This window comes from Triticum aestivum, chromosome 1B (assembly GCF_018294505.1).
Source record: "Triticum aestivum cultivar Chinese Spring chromosome 1B, IWGSC CS RefSeq v2.1, whole genome shotgun sequence".
Lineage (NCBI taxonomy): Eukaryota > Viridiplantae > Streptophyta > Magnoliopsida > Poales > Poaceae > Triticum > Triticum aestivum.
Genome location: NC_057795.1, coordinates 507,741,053 through 507,761,497, shown reverse-complemented (window position 1 = coordinate 507,761,497; position 20,445 = coordinate 507,741,053).

The following is a 20,445-nucleotide window of genomic DNA, read 5'->3' as shown; positions in this document are numbered from 1 at the left end:
TTGCAGGCGAAGGCCACTTTAGTCAGGATAAGATGTACTAGTTGTATCCCTTCAAATTTGGCCGTTGTGGGATCCCTTCCCACCTTCATTGGGAAGAGGACCAAGGCTGCTATAAATAGGACCTAGCCACCATTGGCAAAGGGGGGACGACAAAGAGAGCCGAACGCATCCATTCCACCCTCACCAGCTCACTTGAGTCAAGAACACACCTCCTGAGGTTGTTGTTCACTGTACTAGTTCATCCTCAGCCCCTCGAGGACCAAGGAGTAGAGTTTTACACCGCAAGGTGGCCCGAACTTGGGTAAACTGCTATGTCACCTTTCCTTCGAGCTCGACGCACTAGGCTATGAGATTGGCGAGTAGGCAGACTGGGAAAGAGTGAGACCTTCGCACGCACCCCAGAGTTCGAACCTCTCAAGGGTTTGCCGAGCCCAAAATCCGACATCAGCATCAACATAAGCCGTCACGTGGGGCGAGTCGTGACGAATCTCACTAAGGAGAACCGCGTCTGCACCATAAACCATAAAGAAAGGCATATAACCCGTAGATCTGTTGGGGTAGTATTAATACTCCATAACACTAAGGGCAACTCTTTGACCCAACAACCCGGCGTCCTCTGAAAAGGGACCATAAGCCGGGGTTTGATACCTCTCAAGATTTCTTGATTGGCTCTTTCAGCTTGACCATTAGACTGTGGGTGAGCCATGGATGATGCCTCAAGACAAATGTGTTCTTGTTGATAGAATTCTTTCATGCACCCTTAGAAAGGTTAGTACCATTATCAGTAATGATACTATGAGGGTATCCAAAATGAAAGATCACCTTTTTAATGAATTAAACCGTCGTTGCTGCATCACATTTGTTGACCGGCTCAACTTCAACCCACTTTGTAAACTTGTCAACAACCACCAGGAGGTGAGTCTTTTTGTCCTTGGACCTTTTAAAAGGCCCAACCATATCCAACCCCCAGACTGCAAACGGCCAAGTAATTGGAATCATCCTCAATTCTTGAGCCAGCACATGAGCTTGTCTTGAAAATTTATGACAACCATCGCATTTACTGACCAAGCCTTCTGCATCAACATGAGCCGTCAGCCAATAAAACCCATGACGAAAAGCCTTAGCAACAAGAGACTTAGAACTGGCATGATGGCCGCGATCTCCTTCATGAATCTCTCTTAGAATTTCACAACCCTCCCCAGGAGAGATGCATCGTTGAAACACCCATGTAACACTGCATCGGTGTAGCTCACCATTGACAATAGTCATTGACTTAGACCTCTTGGTTATTTGCCTGGCCAAAGTTTCATCATCAGATAACTCACCCCGGGTCATATAAGCCAAATATGGAATAGTCCAATCATGAATAACATGGAGAGCCGCCACCAACTGTGCCTCTGGGTCAGGAACTGCAAGATCTTCCTCCGTAGGGAGTTTAACCGAACGATTATGCAGAATATCGAGGAAAATATTAGGTGGTACCGGCTTACGCTGGGACCCAAACCGGCTTAAAGCATCAACAGTCTCATTTTTCCTGTGATCAACATGCTCCACTTGATAACCCTTGAAATGACCAGCAATAGCATCCACCTCGCGGCGATAAGCCGCCATGAGTGGATCCTTTGAATCCCAAGTTCCCGAAACTTACTGAGCCACCAAGTCTGAGTCGCCAAAACACCTCACCCGGCTTAGATTCATCTCTTTAGCCATCCGAGGACCATGGAGCAAGGCTTCATACTCATCTTCATTGTTAGTACAAGGGAACATCAACTTCAAAACATAACAAAATTTATCACCTTGTGGGGAAGTCAAAATAACTCCAGCCCCCGAGCCTTCCAATTGCATGATCCATCAAAGTGAATAGTCCAATATGTGCTATCTGGCTTTAACTTCGGCATCTACAGCTCTGTCCAATTATTGATGAAATCCATAAGTGCTTGAGACTTGATAGCTGCCCGAGGCATATATTTCAAACCACGACGTCCAAGCTCAATAGCCCACTTGGCTACCCGACCCATGGCTTTTCGGTTTTCAATAATATCCCCCAGGGGAGCATAACTAACCACAGTGATGGGATGACCAAGGAAATACTGTTTCAACTTACGGCTAGCCATGAACATGCCATAAACTAGCTTCTGCCAATGTGGGTATCTCTTCTTAGATTCAATGAGCACTTCGCTGACATAATAAACCGGCCTTTGAACCAGATATTCCTTTCCTGACTCTTTCCTTTCCACCAAACTGCCACACTGACAGCTCTGTTGTTAGCAGCCACATATAAAAGCAAGGGCTCCTTCTCAATAGGAGTTGTAAGAACCGGTGGCTCAACCAACTATTTTTTAAGCGCCTCAAACTCCTCATTGGCCGCATCGCTCCAAACAAAGTTATTTGTCTTCTTCATCGTCTGATAAAGAGGAATGGCCTTTTTGCCCAGACGACTTATAAACCAGCTCAAGGCTGCAATATGACCCGCCAAGTGTTGGACGTCATTTATACAAGCCAGCTTAGCCAAAGAAGTGATAGCCTTGAGTTTCTCCGGGTTAGATTCAATGCCTCTCTTAGAAACCAAGAAACCCAATAATTTGCCTTTTGGCACGCCAAAGACACACTTGGCCAGGTTAAGCATCATCTTATGGACCCGTAGATTGTCAAAGGTCTCTTTCAAATCATCTGGCAAAGTCTCTTGCTTCCTGGAATTCACAACAAAATCATCCACATAAGCGTGAACATTGCATCCAATCGGGTCATGAAGGCGATTCTAAAAGCACCACTGATAAGTCGCCTAGGCACTCTTGAGCCCAAAAGGCATAGACACATAGCAGAAGGCTCCAACGGGAGTGATGAACGCTTTCTTCTCCTGGTCCTTCACCGCCATTTTGATATGATGATAACCAAAATAAGCATCCAAAAAACTCAAACGTTGTAGCATTAATAATCTGATCAGTACAAAGGAGAGCAAATGGGTCAGCCGTACAGGCCTTATTAAGATCTATATAATCCACACACATATGCCAAGTGCCATTTTTCTTAAGCACTAGCACAGGGTTAGCCAACCACTCAGGATGAAAAACTTCAATGATGAATCCAGTAGCCAAGAGCCGGGCCACCTCTTCACAAATAGCCTTACGCCTCTCTTCATTGAAACATCGAAGGAATTGTTTGACCGGCTTAAACTTGGGATCAATATTGAGAGTGTGCTCAGCGAGTTCCCTCGATACACCTGGCATGTCTGAAGGCTTCCATGCAAAGATGTCCCGGTTCTCACAGATGAACTCGATGAGCACGCTTTCCCATTTCAGATCCATACTAGCACTGATGATGAACTACTTGGATTAGTTGCCACGAACAAAATCAACCAACTTAGTATCATCTGCCGACTTAAACTTCAGCAGGGGGTCATTCTCTATAGTTGGCTTCTTCAAAGGTGTCATATCCGTTGGGTCAATGTTATCTTTATAAAACTGCAACTCCTCTGTGGCACAAGCCGACTCAGGATACACAACATCACCTTCTTCACAATCTAGAGTGTTCTTCCTATCACCATGCACCGTGTTAGTGCCTTTATGACCCGACATTTTAAGCTGCAAATAAATTTGGCATAAGCCGGCGTCCCGAACAAAGTGCGATACATGTTTTTGATCTTGACCACCTCAAAGGTCAATTTTTCAGCCCTAGAATCATGGTCATTACCAAAGGCCACCTCCAGGGTTATTTTACCCACCGGATTTGCCGACTTATCAACCACCACCCCATGGAAAATAGTAGAAGACGTCTTAAGATCTTTGTCAGTCAAATTTATACAGCGGAAAGAATCATAGTAAAGGATATTAATACTACTGCCCCCATCCATGAGCACCTTTGTAAGCTTGTATCCTCCTACCTGAGGAGCAACCACCAATGCCAATTGACCCGGATTGTCAACCCGGGGCGGGTAATCCTCATGGCTCCATATGATAGGCTGCTTAGACCACCTTAAATATCGAGGTATCGTCGGCTCAACTGATTCACCGTCCGCTTATGGATTTTCTGATTTCATTTGCACAAACTCATGGTAAACACATGATATTGACCACTATTCAGCTGCTTTGGATTGCTCTGATAACTTGACTGATGCGGCTGATTTCCTTGAGCAGATTGCTAATTAAAGCCACCTTGATTGCCTTGGCCCTAAAATCTAGAGCTTGAACCGCCACCTCCAAAGCCAGGCCCGTGAGAGCCGGATCCTGATCCGTCATGCGGGCCATGATTATTTTGGAAAACATTAGAGTACCTATATTCCCTCATGATAAAGCAATCCTTCCACAGATGACTGGTCGGATTCTCTTGGGTGTTGTGCTTTTGGCAGGGCTGATTCATCATGGCCTCAAGGTTGAACTTTGGCCCTTCGAACCGGGGCGCTGCTGTTTTCCCTTTACAATGCTGATTATTGTTCTACGCGTTGGAGTTAGCCACCCAATCTAAACTGCCATCGGCCTTGCGCTTACAATTGCCACCTTAACTCACTGTATTATGCTCTCCCTTTGCATTACCACTCTTTTTCCCTTTGCCAACTTTCTCCTCATCAGACTCAGGGTCTTTAGTACTATCAGAATTGACATACTTGACGAGAGGTGCCATGAGTTCCCCCATGTCATTGCAGTTGCGCTTAAGCTGCCCCAGTCTTTGTTTAAGAGGAAAAAAATGACAATTCTCACTACAAGAAAAATACACTTCCATGATGATACATGTTTGTCATAGTAGGTCACATTTTCTGTCATGCATGTACATCCATGACGATTTTATGACAGAGTCAAGATAGTTATACCTGTGCTATCGTAGAAGTGTTCCATGACATTACCAAAATTATCATCTTGGAAGTGTCCACTTCCATGACGATAAATCACGCGTCACAGAAGTGCTTTCATCAAGGGTGACCGACACGTGGCATCCACCGTAACGGAACGCCATTAAGCTATCGGGTACGGTTTTGGATCCGATAACCCGTTAATATCCGAGACCAGTGGGGATTTTCCACGTGTAAAATCATCATTGGCTGGAGGAAACACGTGTCAGCTTCGCGTTGGCACAGGTGTCACTCATCCAATGGGCGAGATGCGCCTATGATATGTTGACACGTGGACCGGCCCAAATGTGTCCCATAAAGTTTAAATGGGCCGGCCGAACTAAAGGCCCACAAGATTTTGTGGCCATAATGGGCCGGCCCAGCTAAAGGCCCATGAGATTTTGCGGACCATAATGTGCCGGCCCAGCTAAAGGCCCACAAGATTTTGCGGGCCATAATGGGCCAGCCCAGCTAAAGGCCCACGAGATTTTGCGGACCATATTGGGCCGGCCCAACTAAAGTCTCACAAGATTTTGCAGACCATAATGGCCCGGCCCAGCTAAAGGCCCACAAGATTTCACCGACCATAATGGGCCGGCCCAACTGAAATCCCACAAGATTTTGAGCACACTAGTAGGCCGGCCCATTAACAGGCTGACATGTTTTGGGCCAAATGCCGGCCCATATTTGATCCGGTCCATTAACAGCCTGCCAAGTTTCGGGGCTAATAAAGGCCCATATGAGATCCGGCCCGTTAAAAGCCTACCACGTTCTAGGCCAAATTACGGCCCAGATCAAGTCCGGCCCTTTAATAGGCTTTGGGATAAATTATGGCCCATATCAGATTTGGCCCGTCAACTAGACGCTATGCTTTTGGGCCCACTTGCTAAAGGCTCATTTAGTAATTCGGCCTGATATTAGTTTTGGCCTGTTAAAGGTCAGTTTAACATTTAGGCCCTATATTTATTTCGGCCTGTTAAAAGCCCGTCATATAGTTGGGCCTAACTACGGCCCGGTTTGCATCCCGCCTGCTCACAACCGATAATCTGATTGGGCCAAACAAGGACCGAGAAAATTTTGGCATGTTAAAATCCCGTGATTTGATTGGCAAAATCATGGGTCGGGGTCCATTTTGACCTGTTGCCGGCCCGTGAACTGTTCGGCACATTTCATGCCCAACCTACTTTTCAGCCTCCTAAAAGCCCATTGAGTTTTGTTGCGAAAATAGGGGGCCGACGGTTTACTTGGCCTATTAAAGGCCTGAATCTACTAGTAGGCCAATTTACATTTAGGCATGTTAACGGACCAAGATGACGGGGCCCGATTATGTATCGTAATTTTACAGTTTGGCCAGTTTACTGCAAAGACAGGATATATATACAGTAAAGTAACTGCAGCAGCGTGAATAAGAAAAAACCTAGACTATACAATAAAGAAATTACGGCATATTACATCCACTAGGCATCAAAGTTCGCCACTATGATAATAAAGCACAAGCAGACATCAAATTACATACACTGGGCATCAAAGATCACCACCAGTGCAAATAAAAACACCGACAAAATAATATACAAAACTGACAACACTTCAATAGAGTTCAAGAAAGGTTAGCTATGCTTGGGAGCTGCAGCGCAAGCAGCTGAGCAAGCTGATAAGACTGTGCTTGTTTAACACTTATGTCGTCCTCACTTTGAAAGATAAACAAGCAGACAGATGACAGGTTTTGCACATATAAGTATTAGTCCTGACAATTCATCACATTTCTTACTAATGAATAAAGTGACACAGTTTAAAATTGCATTAACACAATATGATATTGTTCATGTCAAGACATGGCAGGAAATGACATTGTGAAGGAGTTGGCAGCTTCACGACACCACTGGATTACAGATCAGAACTCATAAGTATCAATGGTTAGTGTGCTGTCAATGTATCCCATTTCAAATTGGCAAATAAAGAGACGGTTTAAATAATACTCCCTTCATCCCAAAATAAGTGAACCAAGTTTGTACTAGCTTTGTACTAAATCCAGTACAAACTTGAGTCACTTATTTTAGGACGGAATAGTAGTAGAATGATATGACACTGTTCATAGTTAAGGCATTGCAGAATATGACATTGTGCTGTAGTGGGTAGGTTCACGACACCACAGGATTATGGATCAAGAACAGAAGCATACATGCAGTGTAAAAGAAGATCACTTGCTTTGTATTGTTTAATTTACATGGTATGAAAAAGGAACTTGGTTGTACAACTGAAAACTTAAATTGAGAAGGACAAACTTTTGTTTATGAACTACATAATAAACTTTAAACATGCAATTTGATGCAAACACCAAAAATAAACAGCTGTTACAGTCATGCCTAACCAAATACACACCACAAAGTTTGAAGGCTTGAGAAGGACAAACTTACATTATTGGTGAAGAGAGGCTCTATAAAGCCCTTGTCCATGCTGATGGGGGGGGGCAATTCAAGAAGTTTACCACAGAATCTTCTTCATAAGCATTGCCTTTATTCTACATTTTGTTAATAGTAAATATAGATGTGATAATATAAGAAAAAATGGAGAATATTTAAGATAAGATGAAGAGTGATGCTACATAACCAAGTAGCTATAAATGTAAGTACAGCGAGCAAAAGGTACAACCAAGAGAAATGCAGAGCTAAACTTCTTCAGTACCATCGGTGTTATCCAACCTTATGGTAAGAGTAAATATAGATCTGATGTGTAGAAAAAGGAGGGTAAAGGAAAATAAGCTGCAGAGTGATGGTACATGAACAACTACCTGTCAATATAAGTACACAGATAAAGGGCGGTAGGTACTTACGAGAACAATGCAGAGCTAAAAATATTCATTGGCATTGGATATATTCTACACTAATGTAACCATTCATATAGATCAGATAATTTGGAGCAAACAATTGATAAGAAATCTATCATGCATACTGTTGTCACATAATGAACCAGGTATGTATGCAAGTACAGTGATACAGGACAACATGTACGAACAAGAGCAAAGTGATGGGCAACATATTTGTGATATCTTGTCATTCTTTTCAAACCGGAATTCTTCTTCGAGCAGATTTTCTGTAAAAAAGATCCATAAGGCACATGCGGAAAAGTAGATGTTCAAATTTTCATGTGATTTCATAGACAGTACCTCATCCTAGGAACAAGAGTAGTGCATAACAAGGTTTTTCCATTCAATGTCTTCTAAATTTAGCGCAGGAGACTTCACCAGAAATTCGTTTATAGACTTGCCATCAAAGTGTGATTTCCTCAGGTAACACCGATACTGCTGCAATGCTTCTTTGTAAAGCACAAGCAAGCTTTGCTCGTCATGACTATCCAGATTGACCCTCGCCTACTTACAACAATGTAATGTAAATCATTGATGTGTTCAATCAGTAGAAAACAGGAAAATAGTCACCATGAATAATAGCACTTACACGTAAGTTGCACAGGAAGATGTGAAAATGGTGTTCGTCTTCACTATAATCTTACGATGATGGGAATATATGCACGTAGTCCCTAACAATATTGAAAGCATTGTATTTTAAACTGGGAATAACTGGAATGGGGTTCCAATCTGCAAGAATTGGTCGTCTCTACAGTTGGGATAGGTCTTCAGCCGGTTGACTTGCTGTACTTTTTGCTGGAGTGGGATTTTTCTGTGGTACGGCTGGTGCTATGGCAACTGAAATCGGCACACCTTCTGCTGGAGTGCAGGTCCTGTGTGGTGGGCCTAGTGGTCTGGCCAGTGAAGTATGGGCACGGTCTGCTGGAGTCGGTCCTATGTTTTGTGTCACTGGTTGTACAACCAATATAAGTGGGGTGCTGTCTGATTTCTCCGGCACCACCACGTTTTTCAAGGACTTTGTTGGTGCTCCTTTAGGTTCGCAATCACCCTCTTCCTTTTTGATGTCTGATGCACAAGAACAACATTTGAGTGGAAAAACATGGTATGATGACAGATGGAATATGTATTGATAATGGATGGGCATGGCATCTCGACATGTATGATGAGTAAACTAAGCAGATGGTGGTGCAACAAAGTAGAAGAAATGCAAGACAACATATGCAAGATACGTGCAATCAATAAAACCTTGCAAAATTAGAACAGGCACCTTGATGGGTGAACAGGACATGCCATCTGCCTTTGACTCCTCGAGGTTAGAATAGTCATTAGGATCATATTCTGAACAAGAATCAACATGTGGGGAGCGTATGAGTTTCATTGCTTCCAAAATGGCACTCAATGCCTTGGTGCCAATTTTGTAAGTCATTGCAGTGTTTAGCTTCAAGAGTGGACTGCTGGTAGTGCGACACAAAGCAGCTACACAAATCATAGTGTAGATATAACGGGAAAACCGTAAGCATCAGAGTAAAATCAGCAAAGTGGAACTTGCTGGAATATATGTGCTAGTATTGCTAGTATGGCTAGAAATGCTTCACATACCTGCTCTCTTCAACTGAAGATGCGGTATTGTTAATATCAGTGTAACTCTCAAGGGTGACACAGCTCCCTGCATTTGCTTGCTATTCTTATAGGATTCAAGTGGGCAGGCCACTACAAATCCTATTCCTATGTTTACAAAATCCTACGAATCAAAGAGGCCTGAAGAGTTCAACGTGTCCATCACAACCGACCGTATAGACCTCTACACTGCAAATGTCCCTGCTCATCTTCACGGCAAGGAACGTACTGTACTACTATCATACTCCCTCCATTCCAAAATATATGTCTTTGTTGAGATTTCCACTATGGATCACATACAGATGTATCCAGATACATTTTAGAGTGTAGATTCACTCAATTTGCTCCATATGTAGTCCATGGTGGAATCTATACAAAGACTTTGCATGGTAGGGATATGCAGTAGTAATTTCCTTCTCGCAGATTTTGGTTTCAGGCGGTTACTGCGACTTTCCCTGCTTCGTTCAAATTTTGCAGAGTGCACGTTTACCGTGCCAACTCAATATGAATCCCGTTTGTATTCTATTTTTTCTAGCAGGATATATTTTTTATTGGAATAAAATTCTATGTATATCATTTTTATATATACTTTCAAAAGCACAACAAAGAATTCTGCTCCTTTATATGTATAATATGATTTACAAATACAATGATCTCAAAATCATAAGGTTGAATTCAAAAAGTTTAAACCAACTTATGTTCTACTAAAATGTATGGATCATTAATATCTACATATTAAATAACATAGATGCACGTGAATTCATATGAGTATGCATGTTTGATAGATCGATTTTGGTTCGAGTATGGATTACATGTATTATCATCTCGAATTCAAATATTTGAATCCCTTTTATGTTGACTCCATTCACGCCCATCTCTCTCGGATGCATGCTCCTTCATGCAGCTATCACTCTCTTTTCTCCAGCTCACCCGCATGCTCACTTCATGTTTCTCCTATCCTCGCAAACATGGTCTCTCGACATCTCCCTTGAGAAGTGTCACACTCTCCCTATCATTATACATTACACGGTTTTCATTATTTCTCACGTCTCTATCATTCTCTAGTATCAATAGGTACCTAAGCTTTCTTTTTCACCACCACACACATAGTCTCCACTCGTCTTTCACTTTGTCTTTCTCTCTATGGCATTCTCTCACACACCGTATATGTCTCTAGATATGACTTATACCACTAAAATTACTCTCTCTCCTGTAGACACAACATTTGTTGCGGTCTCCTTTCCATCTCCGTCCCAGACTGACATTATTCATTTGTTTACCGATCAGACAAACTCCCCCCTGTCACTCACTCTCTCTCTCTCTCTCTCTCACACACACACACACAACTCCTACTTCCACTCCCCTTCCTGACTACCGTCTCTCTCTCACACACACACAAAACTCTCGCTTTCTCACCCCCGATCGTATTTCTCTCACAAACATTTATCGACTAGCCTCTAGATAGGTTTATGCACCCGCACACTCGTGCTTCCACTATCGCATACATGTCTCTCTCCCGTTGCTTGTATCTATGTAGATTTTTCTTCCCTTCCTGAGACACGCCCTCTCGATCGTGCACACACACATACACAATATCATCTCATTTTAAGCTGATACCTCTTGCACACACACTCGTTGTGTCTTTGTCATACATGCACTCCGTCCTCCTCCTCTCTCCCCCTCTCTCTCACACACACATGGGCTTTTTCCAACAACTAGCAAGATGCCCATGCATTGCACGGAACATCAAGATGCATTTGTATGAGTAGTTTATCATGTGGGAGAAAAGGATGAACGAGGGAAGGCCTTATTTTCAAATGTGGAGACGGGTGTGGGTATCTTTTTGCACAATTGCCATAGTTTCCTTCCTATCCATCAGATATAGATCGGATGGCCTATATTGCCGGATGGTAGGCACACGATCATCACCGACTATGCTTTTTATAAGAGTAGGGATAAAAAACAGAGTTGGTGATGATGGTGGGCCTGCCATCCTGCAACATAGGCCGTCCGATTTATATCTGGCGGATAGGAAGGAAACTATGGCAATTTACCCGCACTCCTCTCCACATTTGCAGATAAGGCCTTCCCTCGTTCATCCTTTTCTCCCACAAGATCTTCATGTTCCATGCAACGCACGGGCATCTTGCTAGTAAGAGTAGAAATTAGACATATACCACTTCTCGAATCTTGAAACCAACAACATTCATTCCTTATCTCATGAAAACCGCCAAAGCGATATATTTTGAGTGAAACATAACATATTTTTAGTGATATATGTATTTCAAGACTAGACTCTTTTTTCTATCAAATCGGTGAATATGTATTAATCTACTTTGATCGTGTGGCAACGCATTGGCACATTTCTAGTAGTTATTACCACTGTATAATTTTTTGGACACCAGACAAACGATGGAGTACCTATATAAAGAGAAGAGGCGCACACACGCAGTCGGTCTCTAGTTGTCTCCCATGCATGAGAGTTACGTAAAGGCACCGTTAAAAAATAAACCCTAAAACCCTAGGTGCACGATTGCTGCATGCGCGGGTACCGGGTACGTGGTGGAGCGAGACCACAAGTAAACGACCTGGAGGCGGTGGCTCGCTAGTTGCCACAGATCAAGTAGCCACGTTTAAAATATCATTTTTTAGCGGGGTTAAGAGTTCCGATTTTCAATGGTGCGTTATAAGTACTAAGTAGTTTTTAGAACGATTGGTATGGAGCGAAAACGGAATTCATAACTACTAGTACTCCCTCCGTCTAGGTGTGTAAGTCAGAGCGGGATAAGCAACGCGACCTAGGTGGATTTAGATTGGGCGAAGAGGAGCAGCGGAACAAGCTAAACTTCCAATGAGAGCGATGTTACAAATAGAAATAAATCAACATTTAATCGCTAGTTATTAGGATGCCTTTTCAGCTCTCCATGCAGGCCCACGTAATTGCATGCAAAACCGCTCTTGCCTAATCAATGCACAGCCACAATGCATGCTGGGGTTTCCACGGGGTAGGAACAAGGCATCGGAGGGAATCGAGGGGCAAGAGAACGCTCATGAATGAGGCTGGGAGGACATCAAAGTGAATTAAATGTTCCACGCCTTAAGATTTTGGGAAAAGCTGGATTTCGTAAGGTGACTTATACACCTAGACAAAGGGAGTACCTCCTTGGCGTATGGTTGTATGGGTTTATATTGCGAGATGTTGAATCTGGTAGTTCTAGGGAAAATACTATGGTTTAGATGTTGGTTTTCAGTAATGAAAATCCGAAGGGGGAAACCCTTCTTTGATAAAAAAATCTACTACCTCCGTTGTGGTTTACTTGTCCTCATCGTATTTTGGGTCAAAGTTTGTCCACGAATTTTACTTGTAAAATGTGAATGGAAAATGAGATTTTGTTATACCCAAACAAAAAAGGGCTGGAGGGAGTGATTGCTCTGACACATACGCGACCTCTCATAGCGCAGGCATTGAAGCGCCGTGTCGGCCAAGAGGGCCCCACTCGCTGCAGGCCTGGCTGAACACGCCTCCTCGCCACATGCAACTGGCTTCAGACTGCCCCGCCTACCTCCATCAAATCCACATATGTGCCGGCAACACGTCCTTCTGTGAGCCAGCCGACATTTTAGGACACAAAAATGACCAAAATATAATTAATTACGCATGCTCTTGACTTGTTGTGCTCGCACTAGTAGCAGGAACTAGAGGTTTTTCTTTATTTATAACTCTCCACACATTTTTTTTGGCTTTGAAGTGGATCATGGTTGTGGACATTATCTATGAATTTGCAGATATCTGTGAACATGAGTTGATGTGGAAGTTGAAATTGGAATGTCGGGCTTGCGCGTGAACTATACCATGTCCAATGCTTCATCTGTTATTGTTTGGAAAGTAATTGCTGTTACTACATGACCCGAAAAAAAATTGTGCCACATCAGTAGATGCACGGACATCACAACAGACATGCTGACTGGATAAACATTTGAACCTAGCTATTATGAAGGAAATTTTGTATTAACAACAGTTTTAGATAGCAGAAGACGCCTAGCCTGCTCTGCCTCTGCTAGCTTATTTCTGGCTTCTTCCATCTCTTCTTTGGCTTAGGTGAAGAGAGCATCAATTGCTCTTTCCGCTTCTTCAGGAACTTAGCTACATTCGTAAGGGCTGCTGCATGCTTTCTTTCAGCCTTTACTAGAGCCACAAGGACACGAACAACTGATGACTCCACCTGACTTGTGTGTAATCCAGCATCATATGGGAATTTGCACCTTGTGTCTAATCCAACATCATTAGGGAACTGACACCTTGTGTGTAATCCAGCCTCATTTTGGAAACATGATCTCTTGGCTGACCATACTTCCCTCCTTGCAGGAACTACATACTAACATGAAGTTACTTCTTTTTTAGATCAATACTCAGAGCAACCCATATCCATTTAGTAGAAGCCAGATCAACAGGACTCAGAGAAGTGAATTCAAAAGGAAAAATAATATAAAAATAGACTACAAGGTGAGATACCCACTTCCTACATCAAGCTAAATATGAAAGCATTAGGACGATTAAGACTCTTCTTATTACACATCGAAGAACATGAGGCTAAGAGAAACAGAAACTACAACATATACACATCGAAGAACACAAGGCTAAACGAAAGTAATTGAAAGGGTGTTACTTACCAAAGCTCATTTTATAGGTTCGGTGCAGTTCCTCTTTAGCACGGCACACTCCTTGAAGATGTCCCCAATATCCCATGTTTGGGCTTCATTGCTCCTCTGCATGTTCACACTCGTGGTTTAAAATCTCAAAATGGCAAGAAAAATATACTACTAGTAATACTCACGCATCTTGTGGGCAACATTAAAGCACTCGTCTGCCATGTTAGAGCATCTCCAACAGAATCGCAATGCGTGGCGCTTTAAAATTTTTTTTACAGTGCTGAGATCGAGAAGTAGAGATAGAGAGTACAGACTAGAGAGTAGAGGATAGTTCTCAGCATATAGATAGATAAAAAATAGATAATTCAACTACCCGTCGTCCGACTCCTCCTCGGTGATGTCCTCCTCTAACATCTGAATGTAGGCGTGAAGATACCGATCATCATCGGATTTCCAAGGCGACGCTGCTCCTAGCCTCATGTTGAATTGAGCGTCCGCTTTTCGCCTACGCTTGTCCTCGCGATAGGCGGCTCACTCCGCCCTCGTCTTCTCCCTCTCCGCCCTCCTTTGCATGTAGAACTCGCGGTCGTTGATGATGTCCTGCGGGAAGCGTTGGCATCACAGCACTATGGCTTCCTCGTCCATCTCGGCGATGCCGAGACGGTGCTCCCGCCTTCGGTTGTCGCGACGATCCTCGTCGGTGATAAGCCGTGGCAGAGGCATGAGCTCCTGCGCCCGCTCCCGCGTCAGCACGTTTGGGAAGTTCAATGTTCTATGAGGCCACAGGAGGCGCCACGCCGCCGCGTCATATGCGCGGGTGGCCTTGTTGGCGGTGTCGAAATTGCTGAGGCCGAGGCGCATCCCGCGGAACCGGATCTCGGTGGAGAAGCGGCCAGAGGGCGCATGGAGACGCCGCGGTATCCCCAAGTTTCCCGGCGACACAGCGACATGGTGGCGTGGCGGCAGCGAGGATAGAAAGAGCGGGGAGCGAGCGGTGGCCAGGCACAGAGCGGGGAGAGAGCGGTGGCAAGGCACTGAGCGGTGGGGGGCGTTGGATTTTATAAAGCGCATCGGACGCCGCGCACCAAAACTAGCGCACGCCCAACCGCTTTTTCCCGCACGCGCGCGATCCTTTCCCGACATCCCTGCTATCTCTACTCTCTTCTCTACTGTTATATTATTTTATATTTAATATTTATCTCCACTCTCTACTTTTTTTCTTTTTAAGAAACAATGTTGGTGATGATGGTGTGCCTGCCATCCTGCAATATAGGGTGTCCGATTTATATACGACGGATAGGAAGGAGACTCTGGCAGTATTGCAGGAACATACACATACCACTCTGCAGATTTGCAAATAAGGCCTTCCCCCATTCATCCTTTTCTCTCACAAGATAAAGTACTCATACAAATGCATCTTGATGTGTGCAACGCATGGGCATCTTGCAAGTTCTAAAAAACTTTCCATCATTTGCCACACTACTGGTTGTAGATGAAGAACCAACACAAGCACAACGTGATACAGGAGCGATGCACAATTACAAGCTGATATTCTGTTGGACAATGGAGGCTATAACCAATTACTTTTACGGTAACAATAGCAACCAGGAAATTTGAAGGGTAGGTATGAACAAAATTGGAAATGCACATGTACTGCTAAGTGATTCAATACACACATTACCAATCGAGGAGGAGAATGATGGTCGCGGTGGCCTTTGTGCATCATGGTCGGCAACGGGAGGCAGTTCATTGTCCATGATAGTGGTGCTTCTGCGCTTGGCATCGTCTTCCGGGAAGCAGATCCGAGGCCGTGGAAGACGGTGCCCGGGAAGAGGCTCCGTGTACGACGACGACGGTGGATCGGCTCCAGTGCAGCGTACAAGGTCGTCGATGAGGCAGATGCGCTGCGGTGGACGAGTGCGCCGATGTAGAAGGGGAGGAGCACGAAGGCTGCGGTGCCGTGGAGAAGTCTATTTTGCGGTGGGGATAGAAAATGGGGAGTATTCAGGTGTACAACTCTGGGTGCCGCGGTGGGGTTGGCTGGGTAGGGTGAACCTAAAGTGACGAAAACAGCCCCTACCAAGCATCATCCGTAGGCCTGTGATGGTAACTTCCCACTGCTCGAAGCAGGGTCGCGGGAGATTTTACCGCCGACCTCAAAATTTTGTGACACTGAACTCCTCGTTGGCGTGCTAGGTGATTCGGCTAAGCAACTAGCGAGTAGTACTAGTAACTACTAGTACTCCCTCCGTTATTATTAACTCTGCATATTCGGTTTGACCGAAGTCAAACTTCCTAATGTTTGACCAAGTTTATAGAAAAATATAAACATTTACCATAATAAATATGTATGATGTGAAAGTACATTCAATAATGAATCTAATGGTATTTATTTGTTATTGTATATGTTAATATTTTTTGTTATAAACTTACTAAGAGTTTACAAAACTTGACTTTGATCAATGCTAATACGCGTACTTAAATAAAAACGGAGGGAGTACACATTTGTTTTCTTAGTTTGTAGTGAATTAATCATTTGTTGTAATTGTGAAATAAATATATTAGGCTACTGACTTCGAATGTAATGGTCTATACAATTCAATAGTTACAATCATTGTCGAATTCCAAGATGTATACGAGGTCTATAGTACTTCACAATATGCTCAAACTCATTAATCCCAGTCAAATGAGAATCTAAATGCATTGCATAGTTATTACTTTGTAGGATGCAACAAAACCAACCATAATTCTACATCATCCATTTTAAAAGCAACATTTTGAACATATCCCAATGTGTCGTGGAATTGTCACGGAAGATGTCCTAATGAAAGGACTTAGTCGTGGAGCCATTGCAACTAGGAAGCTTGAAGGGGTTAATCGGGAAAAAGGACACGAGGTTTATAATGGTTCGGCCCCTTACGGTGAAGGTAAAAGCCTACGGTCAAGTTTTGAGTGGGATTCCTTATGTCTCGATAACCAGGGAGCAAATCGCTTGACCTAGCTCTCGAGTTGATGTTACTTGAAGTGAACCGCCACCGGGTCGTCCCTTTATATACAAAGGCCAACGCCCAGTGGCTCTACAGAGTCCCGGCCGGCTTATAAATAGTGTCTGGCTTGGTCTCTTAATATTTCTTGTCTTACAACACAAGTCACGTATACATGGCGGTTTATCACTACGGGCCTTAAGTCGCCTCTGGGCTTTGGGACCTTACTGAACCACCATCTTCAACCTTGGTCTTGGGCTTCGAAATACTCATAGGTATAACCCGGCCCCTCCTGGGCGGGTCATACCTAATAGTTATATCCCCAACATTAGGCCCCAGATTGATTTGAACTGGTTCATGTCAGTCTTTGATACTTAAGAAAAATCTTCAGCTCCTTGCTTATGAAGCTTTTTGTAACCCGCCATGACGTCATCCCTTGAATTTCTACTAACCCGCCATGACGTCACCTGCCATAAATACACGGTTCTTCCAATGTATCTCAACGGATCTTTGTCTTAATGACCGTCCAAAAATCGAGGCGTCCTTATAGTTGGATAACTATGTTTTTCAGCCTCCTCGTTTTTCACGCCCACTTAACAGTCTTTTCCTTATAAATAGACCCGACAAGGTCTCTTATCATTCTCCCCGTTCCGCATCTTCTTCCTCTCGCCCTCATTTGTTACTGGAGCTCCGCCGCCATCTCCACAACACACCTCGTCTCTGTTGAGATTGGCCGCTGCATCGACCTGACATTGACCAGAGAACAACAGCACTCCTCCTCCGCAGATCCTCCGCAGTAAGTACTTCCCCTTTCCGCGCCATAGATCTATACTAGGTCTAGTGTGTTCCTCTGTACCGGGCATAGTTCATCCAAGTTATTGTGTTCTTCTTGGCATAGCTTCATTCGATCCAAAAAAACCATAGATCTTATGCGGTTCGTGTTCCGCATCCATTTTGTTTATCAGTAGATCTCCTTTCCATATAAGAACCCCCATTATACCACATGGACTCCTTTGCGCCCTGTTTTTAGGTCTAGTAATTTTTCTTTTCTGAACCTTTGTTTGATCCAAAATAACAGCTGCAAATTGTGAAACCTGTTTGTACAACACTTAGGAAAAATCCATACTTTGTTAGATTTATCTAGTCATGGCAACTCTGATCGCCGGCTTTAAGGAAGTAATACTCAATTTATAATCTGAACCACCCCTGTCGGTTTAAATAGTGCTGACGACTTACAGAGCCTATGGCGGCTTAACTAACCAAGACATAATTATCCTTATACCATTAGGGCCCTTCATAAGCCGCCATTTTGAACATGCACAGTAATACCTTTGTCCTGCCTGGCTTAAATTTGAACTAACACTTTTACCTTGTCTTAGGCTTTCAAACAGAATGGCACCCAAGGCACCTACCTCTTGCAACTGGGTTAAATCCATTGTCACTGACAGCACTTTGGATGACTTTGTGAAGACCGGCTATCTACCGAAAAAAGAAGTCATGCCTTATCGTGCTCCTAACCTGGATGAAGAATTTCCTCAACCCAAAGATGGACAGGTCATTGTTTTCACAGATCATATGAATTGGGGATTTACTCCTCCCGGCTCAAAATTCTTCAGAGATGTGCTGAACTTCTTTGACCTTCACCCATAAGACATCGGACACAATTCCGTGTCTAATATCTGCAAATTCCAAGTGTTCAGCGAAGTTTACCTCGGTGAAGAACCCAATTTGTTGCTTTTCAGAGAACTGTTCTACTTGAACCACCAGACGGAATGCGCCAGCGGCCAGAGCTTGGAACTTGGCAGAGTTTCAATCCAGCGCCGCAGGGATGTGATCTTTCCCTATGCTAACCCACCAAGCCACCCCAAAGACTGGAATATGGCATGGTTCTACTACAAGGACACCCCTCCAGTTGATGAGAATCCTCTGCCCGGCTTTCGTGCCCTTTGTCTTGAAACCAATCATCCTCTGCCTGACAAGATTACCGCCACGGAGCGTAAATCACTTGCTCCTACTTTGGCCAAGATCAAAAATCTACTGGGGAACGGGTTGACTAGTATTGACCTGGTCCGGGTTTGGCTTGCCTGGCGAGTTATTCCATTGAGCCGCCGCACTGGCTTGATGTGCGAATACACTGGCGCCAAGAAGGATCCTCTACGTCATAACCCTGACGACTTACCTGCCCATGTTATTGATGAAATGACCAAGTCTCTTCTTAATGGAAGTTTGGCATACTACGGCAAGGTGGGCCTAGCCCCCTTCTGCAAAGATAACCTGGCTCCAAAGGTAAACCGCCCACATGAAATGATTATCTTAATTTCTTAATGTTACACCCATACTCATGAATATGCTTAATCTTTGCAGGCGGGTGATAAATTTTGGAAAGTTAAATATGATCATGAAGTTGCCAAGAGAGCGAGGAAAGAAAAGAAAGCCGCCAGGAAAGAAGCTGTCAAAAGGAAGGGAAAGAAGGCTACCGCATCTGACCTGCGTCGGCTAGCAGACTCTTCTGAGTCGGAGGTAGCCCTTGACTCCCTTGGCTTATTTTTTAACCATCTTATTGATACTGATCATCAGCAGGAGGACACAGGAGCAAGCCGTAACAAGGCTGATGAGGTAACTATCCTTTCCTCTGACTCCGAGCCTTTGCCAAGACGAAAAATCCGAAGAGTGACCCGGAACGTAAGTTTTCTCATCCTTTAGCTCATCATGATCCTCAATTTCTTTTGAAGCGGCAAACTCATGAGAGCCGGAGGCAGACCCGGACCAGCAAGGACACGGAGCTCTCCTTCGGCTTACCAAACACTCCAAGGACACGCTGGAACAAGGTCACTTCTGTTTTAAATAAATTTTACCCCTTGGCGGGTTTCTTTCGTCAACCACTCAATCCCTCTGACTCGGATTATCAGGATACTTCCCCTTCCTCCGGCGAGTCACTACAGTCCAGTCTACCAACCTTCAAGACTGCTCCAGGGTATGCTAACCCGCTCATCTTGCATTTATGTTAATCCCTTGCATATGTATTAATGCTTTATTTTGACGCAGTGGTCAAGCCAGGCCCAGCAAAAGGGTTAGGAAAAATAAACCAGCTAAAGACAGAGTTGCGACTAAGCCGGTTCTTGAGATAGTCGTGCCGGACTCAACCACTCATGAGCCGCCATCTGAGCCAGTTCAAGACTTACCTCCTCCTGCCACCGACCTGCCCACTGATAGCCCGGTCCGGACAGATGATCCTCCCAATGTTGATGTAGATATCAGCAGAACCGGCTATGTTGAGCCAGGAAGGCCAACTGTGCTGGCCAAATGCCCCGCCAAGGAAGAACCTTCGGACCAGCGCCGGGTCAAGATGGATGTTGCCAACTATGCTCATATGAGCATTGGAGACATATTTTCTGGCTATATGAACCAAGTACACAGCAGCCGAAGCCTCGCCATTGATATGGTGAAGCAGATGCACCACAAATTCGAGGTATAACCCGTTCTCTTTTATTCATTAATATCTACTATGT